Raw genomic sequence first — 15,071 nt, 5'->3', positions numbered from 1 at the left:
TTCTTAGCTTTCCACATAATTACAGTGTGGATCCACTGAGAGATAGAATGATTATTAATCCAGTTTATTATGTCCCTACCTAGCCATCACAAGCCATTAAACCAATGTTGAGAAATATGAACACAATGAGGTACAACCAGAGTTAATTACTGACCTATTCTGAAATAAACAGTGCTAGGAAATCTGTATGCTATAAAGAGCAACACAGCATACTGTCCACTTGAACTGGTACATAACAGACTGCAATACTATATGAGATCAAAGGTCCATGTTGTCTAACATATTTTTATGATATTCCCCAGTGAAGTGCTCCAAACAAACCCCACAATTAGCCAGGCATAATGCCAGTAGACATTTTGTACTGTTTGTGTGCAACATCTGTCAACCAGAGGTGTACTGTTTTTGGACATGGGAAACTTGTTTAAGCTGGGTAAAGAGATAATTGCATTTGTTAATTTGGGAAACCAATTGCCTAAAGTGGTTGCTGGTTGACCCAAGTTCTAGGGCATGCAGGGTCAAGTGAATAATATTTTTTTTACCATTATTTTATGTCTTGGTGTACATTCATATGACGTTAACTGCTCTTTTCAGTTAAAGTTAAATTTTGGCTATTAATCATGAGCTAATTTTTTATAATAAGCAGAACTACAACCAGCATTGTCCCTGTAGTGGGGACTACAACTTGCATCATCCCCAGCAAATTGGTTGGAGGATGAAGGAAACTGATTCCAAGATATGGAGTTTGGATATCTGGAATCAAATTGCATTAAATTCTCCAAATGATCTCAAACCAATTAATCCACAGGTGTATTAAATAGGGATAAAAGCAGTGATGACAAAATGTGTCACCTTGAGTATTATCATAGCTTCTTCCAAAGAATTGTAGTTTGGGGTGGGTATTCTCCTTAGCTTCTTTTAATTTTAGTGACATTCTAGTTTAATTGCTCATCCTGGTTCCTAACTAACTCCCAAAACTACAGTATGCTACTCTGATTTATTTGGTAAGGAACCACATGAGATACATCAATTTTATTTAGGTAGTCCTGGATTATATCTTTCTGTGGGAATCTTTGCAATTGCATCTTCATGACTTTAATGCAGCTCCAGGAGAAAAATGGAGAATAAATGCTACAGTTTTTACAAGGTTACATATCCAGGGCAAAGTTCTGTTCCCTGCCCCTACTACTTTTTTTATCTCCAATCTGGAATTCATAAGAATTTTTGAATAGGCTTTGATGTAATACAGTTAAGAAGTCTGCTTGTAAGTAAACAGTAGTGTAGTTTCCTCCTTGAAGTTGTAGCACCTGGTCTTGGTCCCATAAGAAAGAATGCAGGTTCCACCCTTCCACATAAGGGTGGAATTCTTGGCTGAAACTATGATGAACAGTTATCCATCAATGTTAATATTATTGAGCAAGATAGACCTCATCTAAGGCATCTTCCTCAGTTTCTGCCAGTCCTGGATGATTTGCCGTAATACAGTAAAGGCATATAATTATATCTACCACTTCCTGTACAGTGATGTGCTAAATATATATAAAAGATCTTGTTTTAACACTAGTCTACTTTTAAGCTTTGGTGAGAAAGGGGGAAAGTTGGCTTGGATTCCATTTGCAATCACACTTTGCCATCACCTCCCTCTCCCTGCCCTCAAATTAACCAGAATCTGTAGACATTTATAAAGTAAGATTCAGGATGTAATGTATAAACAAAATAAAGTAACTAGCACAAAACTAGCACTGAATATTCCATCCTATTTGACTTTAATAATGGTATATTTCTTTTGTATACTCTGTCATTCTAGTTACCTATCATTTTCCTGAATCCTCATACATATAGTCCCATGCTTACTTTTGGATTTTCTTGTCTTTTCAAGTATAACTGATAGATATATCTGCCATTTACTGCTCTTATCCATCTTCATTATGTTCTTCCTCCCAGATATAAATATACACAGATGTCTTATGGGACTTTGTTTAAAAAAGCATTGAAAATTTGCACAAATAGAAGGACAGAATGCAGAGGTTGGCTAACTCTCTCATATTCCTCAAATACACAACCACAGAGACATATATGTATGTGTTTGGGGAAGAAGCTTTCATGGTTATGTAATGTAATAGATGACTTTCTCTCCAGCTCTTTATAGGTCTATTCCATATGCAAATAAGTAAATTGAGTTATTTAATTAACATTGTTCATTACAAGTTACTTGACTGAATTATCATGGATAGTGGCTATAGGTTTTGCATGGTACTTGGGTAAGACGAGAAAAATCCCATGGAAAAATTCCAGTCAAGTTCTGCAATTAGCTGACAAGAAATGTATGCTGCCTCTTTTTGAGGGGTGGGAGTATTACTTTAAAAACTGTCTTCGTACAATATACCTAGCTACAACTAACAAATTATATTTTAACCTAACATTTTGTGTCAACCCAGCCTCTGATTGGCCAATGGTTCAATGAGTCATACAAATGTAGAAAATTGGATTAAGTAAACCCGGGTTCAGTTAACAATGTATAGTGTGTTGTGCAAACACAGTTACAAAATAGTAAAGTTTATCTTAGCAGTAAGTCTACTACTTTTGCTTTAATCAACAGATATTAAAAAATAAAAATTGTGGTTGGATGAGTTGATGAGAACCTCAGAAACAGATGTCTAGTGGTGCATAGCTATGACAGAAGCAGGGATGATTTTCAAAGTTAGAAAAGTATGATGAAGTACAATGCCGCAAAGAAGAGTGGGTAATTTTTTCCCCCAAGGCACCAGAAGGCAAGATAAGAATCAATGGATGGAAACTAATCAAGGAGAAAAACAACCTGGAATTAAGGAAAATGTCCTAACAATGAGAACAATTAACCAGTGGAATGGCTTGTTTTCAGAAGTTGTGGGTGCTTCATCACTGGAGGTTTTTAAGAAGAGACTGGACAACCACTTGTCTGAAATGGTATAAGGTCTCATGCTTGAGCAGGGGATTGGCCTAGAAAACCTCCAAGATACATTCTAGCTCTATTCTGATTGATTAAAGATTTATTAAATCAATCATAGGAGGGGCACATTGGAAAGAATGTGGCCAAAGATAATTCTTATCTCCAGCAAATTTGAATGACATTATTTTGGATGCATCAGTTAATAAATGACTGACTGATTATTAATTAAGTTGATAATTTATCAAGGTTAATGTCAAGACATGACATTATTGCCAGAGATTTATAATTAAGTGATAATGGAACCTGAATATTTCTATAAGTTTGTTTTTTAATTTATTGTATTTATATATAAACGGATTAAAAACTATCAGTAGTTTTTAATATAATCAGTAACAGGTACAATAAGATAAAAAACAAAGTGAGTAACAGCCAAGGTAATAATATAACAAGCATGGTACTAGCCCCCAGTTGATAACAATAAGGCTTCAAACATTTACAGAAAAGTTCTAACTTTGTAGCCTTCCTAAAAGATGGCTGGGTAAGTGACATTAAAATCTTGATGTATTCTATATATAACCCAGTTGAATCAAATAATGAAACAAACTATCTGCCAATTCCCCCACCCCCCCCAACAACAACAACACAACCAAATCAACCATTTGATTGGCTCCATCACCATTTGTGGTCCCCATGCCCCCTGACAAAACTACTGTTTTGGGGCCTTTTGGAAAAGCAACAGAATGGTGGCCAACCATACCTTGGATAGAATGATGCTCCATAGAAAAGAGGCCACCACTGAGATCCTTTCTCATCATCCCACCAGATGTACATTCCTAATTGATGAGACCTCTAATATACTCAGTCTTCCTGTCCTGGTGAGTCAGGTGGATACACCTACATATATGCAAACCAACTTGCCAATTTCATTGCATACATGGAAAGCCATGATTTAATTTTAATCAGCCTTCTCCAATCAGATGAATTCCACTTATGTTGGTTTACAAAACATGTAATGTTCTATCCACACTATTTTGATTGTGATAGCTAGGTTTAATGAAAACTCCAGTGAAATCCATCACACCCAGAGTGATCAAGTTATAAATATATCTTTTAATTTTTATAAAAATCACCTGGAATCCTGGGAACTAGGAACTTCAGAAAATTTTACTTTATGTTGATAAAGTAAAAATAGATATATCGATAAGATTTGTTTTACTGCCTTGTAGCTGGCACAAAGCAGAACTGATTTTATTCAATGTGAAAATTATACATGGGATATCTATGAAAGGAAGAAAATTGCGTTATGATTTGGTGGTGTCATTAATAATAAATTTAAAAGTAAAAATGGGGTAAAGCCAAGATGTTTATGGATGCAATTGTGTCATTTCAGGGTTACTCATTAAATAGACTTCCTCTCTGGCTGTTTGTAAAGTTGGAAATATTATGTGAAAGATGGAATATTTGGCAGTAATAAAGACCTTTGAAAACAACAATACAGCGTGTAGTCAAAGAACACAAGGATGTGAAATATAGGGCACTCAGTAGAATCTTTAAGCTAAAGGAAAGTGTAAGGGTATTTCCTGAGTGGGAAGAATATTGTGTTTAAAAATGTCCTTCCTTAAAAAATGATAAAAACTCCCTAAAACCTGGAGATTTCCACATTTGAAATTATATTTACTGGCAAAAGCGTACTTTTTACAGTATACAGAGCGCATAAATCAACAGATACTGAAATGTGTTGTGTATTTGGGAACATCAGAAACTAGTAATACTTCTCTCCATTTCATTGGAATAAGATATAGTGAGAATTAGAGTGAGATTTACAGAATGTTCAATATATTTCTTCATTTTATCTTGAAGAAGTTTCCTCTGGTCACTTTTCTTGTTTTTGTCAGAGGTTACAAGTAGACTTTGTTGAAATTGTGGCAAATTGACCACTGTTGGGCACACTTATTTTTTCCCTAAGGCTGAATGGCAAAGCTAAGTTGTAATGTATGGCTTCATCAGCTTCTAGGAGTTTACTACCTCTCAAATGTTAAAAAGAACAGCAAATATCTGCTCTCAGTTGTGGCCCAGTTTAGCAGACATCAAGCGATAAACAGATGGTGTTTTAATGGCCTCCTTCATATTGTTCAATAAGCAGCAACAGAAAATGCTGAATCAGAGGCAGTAGGCTTCAGTATAAGTTGCTGGAGGACTCAGAATGACTAGGAAATTACTATTGGACTTCTGATTAAGTCTTTCCCCTAAACATCTGGCTAGGAACAAATATTTATAAATAGAAGCCTGGAGTTTGAACTATTAAAAATGTTTGGTTTGATCTTAACGGAGATCTTATGTTTGTATGAGACACCAGTGATCAAATTTGTGGCATCTGATTTTGTGCTGAGACACGTCCTCTTGCAACAGACACTCTTGCTCATTGCTGTGTTCATTAAAATCTGTTCGATTCCAATTCCTTCTGGCATATCTGTATTCAACATTTCATGCGAGGGTTTTTTTCCCCTGTCTCTCATTTCTATTCACTTTTTCTGTTCTAGAAATCACTGTTCTTCCCATTTTCCAAAGAGGTTATTTGTGTATGCCAAAATATGACCATGCTGGCATAACACAGCTGTGCCTCTTTTGTACAAGTGTGCAATGTTACAATATATGGTGGAAACAAATGGAAGTTGCACTACAATAGTACAGTGCTCATTTTGTTGTTTACTCTTCTTGTGCTCCCCCCCAACTCGGATATCTCCAACTGGAGTTAATGAAACCATAGTTAGATGGACTTATACCCCATCATTTTATATTCTGGCAAGTTCTCAAGGAGGCTGAATATTTAAATAAAAGGAATTAAAAATGTAAAAACATAGATAAAATTAACATGAAAATAGGCACAAAATTCACCTAATAATTCTGAGTTTGACGAAAATCCTGTGCCTTTAAGTTGTTCCTAATTGCTGAAAGTAACATGTTTATTTTAAGGAATCTGTCTTAAGAATTCCTAGACTTAGTCCACACGCAGACAATATGATGCTTTTCAAATGTTTAGACTCTCAGCTGCAATCTGCATAGCCAGCTGTAAGGACTGTGGGAGTTGTGATATGAAACATCTAGAAAATACCAAATTGCCTGCTCCTGCTCTAGTCACATATGAAATGTTTTTGTATGTCCCCATTTTCCAAAGAGGTTATTTGTGTATGCCAAAATACGACCATGCTGGCATAACACAACTCTGCCTCTTTTGTACAAGTATGCAATGTTACAATATACACTGCTCACAAAAATAAAGGGAACACAAGCAGAAGACATCCGAGATCTGAATGAATGAAATAGCCTTATTAAATACTTCGTTCGTTACATACAGTAGTTTTGTGTTCCCTTTAGTTGTTTGAGCAGTGTCTAAACTACTGTATGTAAAGAACAAAGTATTTAATAAGGCTATTTCATTCATTCAGATCTCGGATGTCTTCTGTTTGTGTTCCCTTTATTTTTTTGAGCAGTATACTTTGGAAACAAATGGAAGTTGCACTACAATAGCACAGTGCTCATTTTGTTGTTTACTCTTCTTGTGCTCCCCCCCAATTGCTTTTATGTCTTGATGTCTCTAAGGCACCCTTTTCTGCTTTTTAAAAATATTCTTTTAATTAAAGAAAGTGATGGTGCAAAAGAAAAAAAAACAGTCTCTAACATCATTATTTTCAAGAAAGCTTCTGGGGCCTACATGAGTTTCATATCAGATTATTGTAACACTCTCTACATGGGGTTGCTCCTGAAGAGCATTTGTAACCTTCAAATGGTGCAGAATGTGGCTTCTATGTGAGCTGCATTGGTTACCACTGTGTTTCTAGGTATAATTCAAGGTGCTGGTTGTCACCTTTAAAGCCCTACATGACTTGGGACTCTTTTTGCAAGAGTCGCTACTTGTCCAATCCAATCTAGCGGAATGGGCATGTGGCAGATTCCATAAACCAGAGTATTGGCTTGCAGTGGCCCCTGCTCTATGGAGCACCTTCCCTTTTGAGGTTAGAATGGTCCCAATCCAGTTAACCTTTCGTAAGGCTCTAAGAATCTGGCTGTGTTCTTGAGCCTGGATACTGAATGTGATAAGGATCTTGTTTCTGGCCCCTCTGGTCAAATATTTTGGCTGCTCTGTATGTTTATTTTGGATGTTGTTATTGTTTTGTATTGTTTTAAAACTTTTTAATGTTTTAATTGCAATATATTTCTTGAATTGTAAGCTGCTCAGAGGCATTGACTGAAATGGGCAGCTACAGAAATGGAATAAATATATAAACCTTTTTTAAAAATAAAATTGATAGATGGTTCACTAGTTTTTCCACTTTTAAATAAGTATTTGTGCTAGGCCATATTAACCTTAACAGCCATATTATTAAGTAGCAAGCTTCTTTTAGCAATTATTTTGTGACAGCATCTGCTTGTTTACTTACTTCTTTAAAGCACAGGTTTATTTACAAAAATATAATTAGTAGGGAAGACTAAAGCAGAGATATCCTGAGTCATATAAAGAATGAACATTATTGCATACATACATTCCCATCTTTCCTTTAGACTAAGCAATGTTATATAAAACATGGGGAAAGAGTGAACTATAGTAAGCAAAAGAAATGGAAGGCAGAAGACAAAAGAAATTCTACCTACATCTAGATTTATGCTTAAACCAAGTATTTAAAACAAGCAGATCTTTTCTTAGATAGTGATCAAACAATCAACAGTCTCATTTATTCCTGGGTCTCCAAATGGCCCAATAACAGTTTTATAGTCCTTTGGCTTGTTCAATACATCCATTTATCTAACAAAATAACTTTTTGTCCAATTTCATTTATTCAGAAGACTATGTAGCTTTGGTCAATACTCGTGCATGCTTTTTTCATTATCATTTTCATTAGAGTATAACATGTAACCATCACTATTCACAGTTTCATGTGCACCTACAATAATCTAGATGATTCTTATTCTTAATTTCTGTCATAAAGTTTAGCTCTTTTATTTATTATCACTTCATCTTTCTCACATCCTTTCTCTAAGTTTCAGAAACACACTATTACTCATTCATGCATGCATATATGCATGTATTTCTAAATTCCAAATAGCAAACTGTCACATGCCATTAACTATTACTAGATGGGCCTTTGAAGTTAGCAGGATTCACTGGGATAGGGATTTTTGGTCTTTCACTGTGAGTTGTATGGTGTTGGGGTGGGTGAACAATGGGAGGCTCAGCCAATCTCATGGTACACATGTTGTACTCTGACAATTAATTTGAATATTTACCTCCAATGCCAATCATGGTTTGCTCAACTGAGGCTTTCATAAAACTCTTGATCGAGTATTTGTAATGTCCAACCTTAGTTACTACTGTACATGCAGCATTCCCTGTTAATTTTAGGGACATAAGACCAGTACATTTTGGCAAATTTAAATCAGTATGCCATTGTGCAACCAGATTTACCCAAACATGCTCATTCTATTCCATACAAGGTAGGTTAGCATGTTTAATCTAAGGACTACTGTGTGTGTCTTAATAACATTATTACAATCTTATAATACATGCTTATTGGTCTCTATATTATACAAAAAATAGATATAATTTTATTGGTATTGTTGCAAAGAAAGCCGAAATCTGTTTAACAAGTAGCAATTATACATAAAAGCCTGGATAGAATGTATTGTTTTATACATGCTTAAGCCTTGCACTATTTATATTAAATCATAAATTAGCATTGATTTCACAAAGATACAGAAGGCACCAAAACTGCTAAAAATGGAATGATGAACAATAACTTCTAATAATACTGGAAGTCCCCATCTGAAGGAATCTTTGGAGTAATATTTTTTGGGGGGAGGGTTGGATCTCAGCTCTTTATGGGGACATGATAGAAGAACAAAAGGTCTCTGTCCCTACAAATTGCAGCATTGCTACAGGACTCCAAAGTATAGGGACTCTGTCCCAGTGACAGGAAATTCCCATGATCAGGTTTACTGATATCACTTTCTTTGGAAACTGGCAGTTACCATTGCATCATGGCAATGTATATGATGCCCAAACCAAACATAGTATAAATTAGTCGACATTCATTTTCCTGGTGAAGAGTATTGTTCCTCTTTTATTCAATGACTTTTTTGTTCTTTTACATCCTGAACCAATCAAAAGTCCTCGTTGTAACTGAGCCTTGAGTGTAGACAATAGCTTATTCCGTCTATTCTGTTTACAGGACTGTAGACACTTTGTCATGTGGAGAGCGGGGGTTGTTTAAAGCAATTTTTCCCACCATTTAGAAAGAGGCAGAATCCTGAGAGGAAAACCCTGTCATAATAATAATCATCTAGATCCTATTGAAGTCCTTCCACCTCCAGCTTTATAATTTAGGTGGGGCTGGAACGCAATGGGTTCACTAGCTTTTATACTGTTGAAATCTGGAATTATAATATTCAGTATATTGGGGATTTCAAAGGCACACTATAGAAAATAAATTACTTTCTCCAAGTCTTCTTCACTAATGACTCACAACATGGGTGTAGTCTCACCATCCTGTTTTATCTTTATTTACATACTGTACCACCTTATTTGCCCCCTGCCCACGATTTAAGTGTTTTTCCCCTTATTTTTACTACACCACAAACACACAACTATTTGTTTCTTCACAGCAAGGATGAGCTTTGAAAGGGAGGAAAAAATCTCATTGTAAGAGGTGTACTGGGGTATCCATCAAGATGATCACCCTGTTTTTGTTGTAGATTTTTTGCAGCTCATATTAATAAAAAAAGTAATAAAATGGGTAATTGGATCTGTGTGTGTGTGTGCGTGTGGTCGTGTGTATGATGGGGGAATAACTTTTATTTGGAGGGGGGCTTGATGTTTTTTATTGTATTCATGCCTAGATACTATGTGGCTGGCAGTGAAATGCCTGGATTATAAGTATAAACCTAACTAAAGCAGCTATGGTGATTAAAACATCTCCTTGACATAGGACAACTGGAGACAAGAAATACAGTAAAGCAGTTTGGTGAGGCCTTCCAAAATTTATGCTTCAGCACTTTGTTACAAAATAGAATCTCTCTGAATTTCAGTGTAATATGAATTATGTTTTTGTAATTTTCTTTGGATTTCTTTTTATTTAATTTGCATTACCTTCAAGACGTTAATATGGCTTTTTTAAAAAAAAAATGCATAATATTCATACCACAATAAAAGAAAAAACACCACTTAGATGATACCTCTATAAATGCATGCCAAGGTCCATTTAAAGATATTCTGAACCAGCTGTGAGAATACCAGTGCTTTGCTGCACCCAGTCAGCCTTGTACTGTCTTCTCAAGGTTGATATCCATCAGAGGTGAAATCCAGCAGGTTCTGACAGGTTCTGGAGAACCGGTAGCGGAAATTTTGAGTAGTTCGGAGAACCGGCAAATAGCACCTCTGGCTGGCCCCAGGAGTGGAGAGGGAATAGAGATTTCGCAATATCCTTCCCCCTGGAGTGGGGTGGGAATGGAGATTTTGCAGTATCCTTCCCCCTGGAGTGGGGTGGGAATGGAGATTTTGCAGTATCCTTGATCGAGTATTTGTAATGTCCAACCTTAGCAGTGGACAGACTGCATGGGGATTTTTATTTCTTTTCTGAGATCCCCAGAGCACCTCTCCCCAACTTGTGCCACCAGAATTTGGCAGAATAGGTCCAAATAAACACCACTCAAGTTGTTGCTAGAATCAGTTGTCTTATTCTGCCTCTAATGATCAGATACATCTTTTTAGAAAGGTTTTTACAAGAAAGCTTCCGGATAGATGAAACCGGTAATGATGGAAACAGCTCATAACCTTACTAGATACACAATTTCTTACTACTTCCAATAATCAGACTGGTATATTTTGCACTGAATGTACATTAGAAAATAATTGAACAGACATTTGTGGCGTACTTGATTGGTTCTGGGCAATGGCATGATTTAACTCTGCAGATCTGATGGACAGTGTTTGAATGCTCTCACTTGAAACATGTGTTTTTATGTCCCACATTTATTAATAGTGGGTTTGAGAGAACTGAGTATACAGCATCATGCTCAACATGTAGCATTTGCAGGCAAACTTATTTCTGAGGAAACATGATTAGAGTTCGGTTGCATATTAAACTGCAGACCTACCACTCCTTTCCCCCCACCAATATGCTGGGTCTGTAACCAATGATGTGTTAATGATACATTCAGTGCATAAGTCATTTCCTGGTATGACCTCATTCTCTCTCTCTCCCTCTCCCTCTCCCTCTCCCCACTCTCTCTCCTTCCACCACTGGGAATAAGAGGATGGAAGGTGGGAAATGTGGGTGAAATATTTTCAAAATAGGTCTTTTTTTCTCAGCAGAAGTGATGCTGTCAGCACTTGCTCTTCATGATGTTACCGACAGAAAAAGAATGACTGTGCAATTACCTGCAAGTCTCAACTATGTGCTACACACCAGAGTTCCTCCAAAAATGAACAGGGGTTGTGAAGGAAGCTTAGGTTGCAGATGTTTCTCAACTAGCCAAGTTTGGAAAGATAACATAATAAAAGTGGCATATTCCTAGTGTCCAGAACAACGTGCTGTACTAGTTCTTTCTTGGTATAAGGCAAATACTTGAATGCAAACATCCCATCTAATGTCGAGATTGTGACCTACACCTCCCCCCACTTTCCAAACCAACAAAGTTCTACAAATTGCAGCTTCATGTCTGAAGGGTGCCAGGATGAGGGAGACTGCAGTTTTCTATATATTATACCAGGAACCCAAAGTAGGAGGTGATGTCAGCATCACAGTATATTGGTAGACTAGGAAGTGAGACAGGATGGTGATTTCAGCAGAGGATGTGAACAAAATGGTCACTTTAGTTCAGCATTGTTGGGTATTTGCTGAGTTATCCTAGTAAATGGCCCACTGCCAATCCCTGGAGTCTTCTGGCTCTATTGCTCATACTTCTTAGCACTTCTAGTCTATGCAATCTTTCAGTGAGCAAACTGTGAGGAGTAAGGAGAAGTATCATGTCCCCTTACCTTTCCCTCAGTGATGTGCAACCAATTTAGAGGAAGAGCCCTTCTCCCATCCTGCAAAATAAAACATTGGGACCAGGGTTGGGTTCTATACTACTGGTTCACATCACACCCACGTGCTCTTCTGCGCATGCGCAGATCACCTATGATGATGTCCGGGTCAGTGGGCGGAGCCTCCCACCGGTTTTACTACCGGTTCTTGCGAACCGATCTGAACCGGGAGCAACCCACCACTGATTGGGACCAATCCTGTTGTTACATCTCTTATAGGCTGCAGCAGGATTTTTGGATCAAGCTCATGTTAGTAATTGAGCAGGGCAAAGCTTTGACACATGATGTTTCTCCATTGTTTCCTGAAGTAAAAAATAGTATCCCATCACAAAGCAATGAACAGTCTAGGAATGCTTTCCCCAACTTCTTGCCCTCTTGCCTATATATTGTTTCCAAAGACCAAAACACCTCCCCACCAGCAATCAGAACCCAGATGAGCATAGATTAACTCCAAGATTAACATCAGACCAACAATCAAATAAGCAATACCCCCGTCAAGGAACTGCCAAACAAGCCAACAGTAAACAGCCTAACCCAGAGGTCAGCAACCTGGGGCTCTGGAGGCACAAGTGGCTCTTTCATCCCTCTGCTGCGGCTCCCTGTTGCTGGTCAGCTCCACACTTGATAGGGCCTTCGGTTAGGACAGGTAGAGGAAAAAGGATGCTGCGCTAGGAGGAAACTCTATGGTGGGGGAACGGACTTTCAGTTGGCAGAGGAAAAAGGACATCGTGCTAGGAAGAGACTCTATGGTGGGGGAATCAGACTTCTGGTCAGCTCCAGAATTGAATGGGGGCTTCCGGTTAGGGCCTTTGTGGCACTTTGAGTGTTTCAGGTTGCCGACCCCTGGCCTAACCTAAGAACCTCTAAGACTACCCTCAGCGATACTGACAGGGCAAGCCACTAGAATATAAATTTAGAGCAAACACCACTCCTTACTAGCACTGATGATGTTCCCTAGTTCGGATAATGAAACATATGTAAGAAAACAACACTCAGAGAGCACCAAGGACTCTCTTCACTTGTTTCCAGAGTTTCCATCCCAAGAATAGTTTAGAGGAGGCTGATATGGGACCACCACTGAAAACAGTTCAGCTGACCTATAACAAAGTATCGTGGTGCTTGTTGAATACTGCTGTCATATCCATAAAAGCAAAGTAACTTTAGTTTCTGGACTGCATTTGGCTTCGGGCTTTGAATTGCTAAGATCTGAGTCTATGGAAATAATAGATGTCTTGTTTGATTTTCACTTGCAGGATTTTACAATATTTTCAAAGTTTACACTTGTTGCTAAGTATTTTGGGGATCAGGGATCAAAAAGCAGGATGTGTATGGTTAAAGGGATTTTTATAAGCATTCTTCAGTTCACTTTGTGTTTTCTACCAGACTTTAACTTTGTTCTGTACAAGCTGGGTATTGAAAACCTGGCATGCCTTTCTTAACAACAAGTGTTTATCTTACATCTTTTACGACGGATGTCAGAACGTTTCCCCTTTTATTTGTACTCCATCTTTTTCTCACAGTCCAGTCATTTATGACATCATCAGCTTTTCCTTCTCTGCCCTAGACAGAGTGTTTCTGGAGCTAACCACTTCCTGAAGCAGAATTTCTAACTCAGGGCAGGGATGGTGAATGGGGGCCTGGGAGAGGAGGGGTGGGGGAACAGGAGAAAAGCACACAGAGAGTTTGCTTCGTGCAGAAGCTTTAAATGAAAAATACAGGCACAGAAAAAACCCTCACATAGCAACCATCAGCACCAAGGTTAAGGTGATTAATTTCAAATCTGTTTTGAATAGGTTCTTTTTATGGGTTGGCACTTTAAGTGGTTCAAGAAGTACCGAAAAACAGGAAATCAGATGGCCTCATTAGTACTTGACTCTGTTTAGTAATTAGTGGCAAGGAAAGAAAACAAGGCAAAGCAGGTGGTGAGTGAGTTGAAGACTGTCATGGAGTCTGGACAGAATTGCTATTAGGGAAAGGAAAGGAAAAGGAAAGGAAAGGTTCTTTTATGAACACAAGATACAGGAGTCAGTGGACTTAAGTCCATGCTCAGCAATAAAACAGCTTAAAAACACTTTTCTAGTGAGAAATTTAATGAATAACAAACCAACAAATTGGCTCATTTTAAAAAGCACTATTATTCTACATAGTCTAGGCTTCTCAGAATAAAATTTTATTCAGAGTAATTAATGACTGATGATCTATTTACCAGGAACTCCAGAAGAGATGCCCATTCATATCCATTACATTCAATTAGGCTAAACTGAATTCAGTTGCAAGAGAGTGACCAGAAACCAGGGAAGATAAAGTCTGGCTAATAGGCCACCCAAGAGTCACTTATGTGAGATGGGTGGGAAAAAAATTGATTAAATAAATAAATATTGGCTGCAAAAATCAATATGACCACAAGATAGTGCAAAGAGATACTGAAAAATCTAACCCTGCATTGCCATCTAGTCTTCATCTAGATTTTTGTAATCCTGATATGATAATCTGCAGATGAAATTTCTGTTAGGAATCTGATACTATCAGCTACCAACTATCAGAATTTGCTGTCTGAACTAAAGGATATGATGTGCTGTCTTATTCCTAATCGAGAAACACTGGATGGTCAACTGAATTAATACAACACTGGTCATTGGTATTTATCCTCCTTTATAGTTATATCTTGATTGTGTGCAAGGACACTGCATGCATCTCCTGTACGGCAACAGTAAGACTATTTGCAAAGTAGTCTCTGGATTAGAGAGCATAGCTTGTGTAGAAAAATATAAAAAATGAGAACATGTTTGGGGAAACTGGGTTTTGCTTCCTTTGTGGCATATTGTCCAAAATGTAATAAGTGTAATCTATTAGAAAATTTTTCTGTGCTCCAGTTTTAATTATTATAGCTATCTATCTACTCTTTTGTATTACTAAAAACATGTGAAATGCTCAATTAACCAAGGCCATGGTGGCTGAATGAAGTCAAGATCTACGGGCCCATTTGGAAGATTGCAATTAAGAATGTTAGAGGAATAAATGATAAAGTTCATGAATTATCAAATGAATGAATGAATGAACAAAAAT

The sequence above is a fragment of the Pantherophis guttatus genome, chromosome 1 (genome assembly GCF_059756535.1).
Source record: "Pantherophis guttatus breed Tessera chromosome 1, ASM5975653v1, whole genome shotgun sequence".
Classification (NCBI taxonomy): domain Eukaryota; kingdom Metazoa; phylum Chordata; class Lepidosauria; order Squamata; family Colubridae; genus Pantherophis; species Pantherophis guttatus.
Note: the sequence above shows the minus strand (reverse complement) of the source record.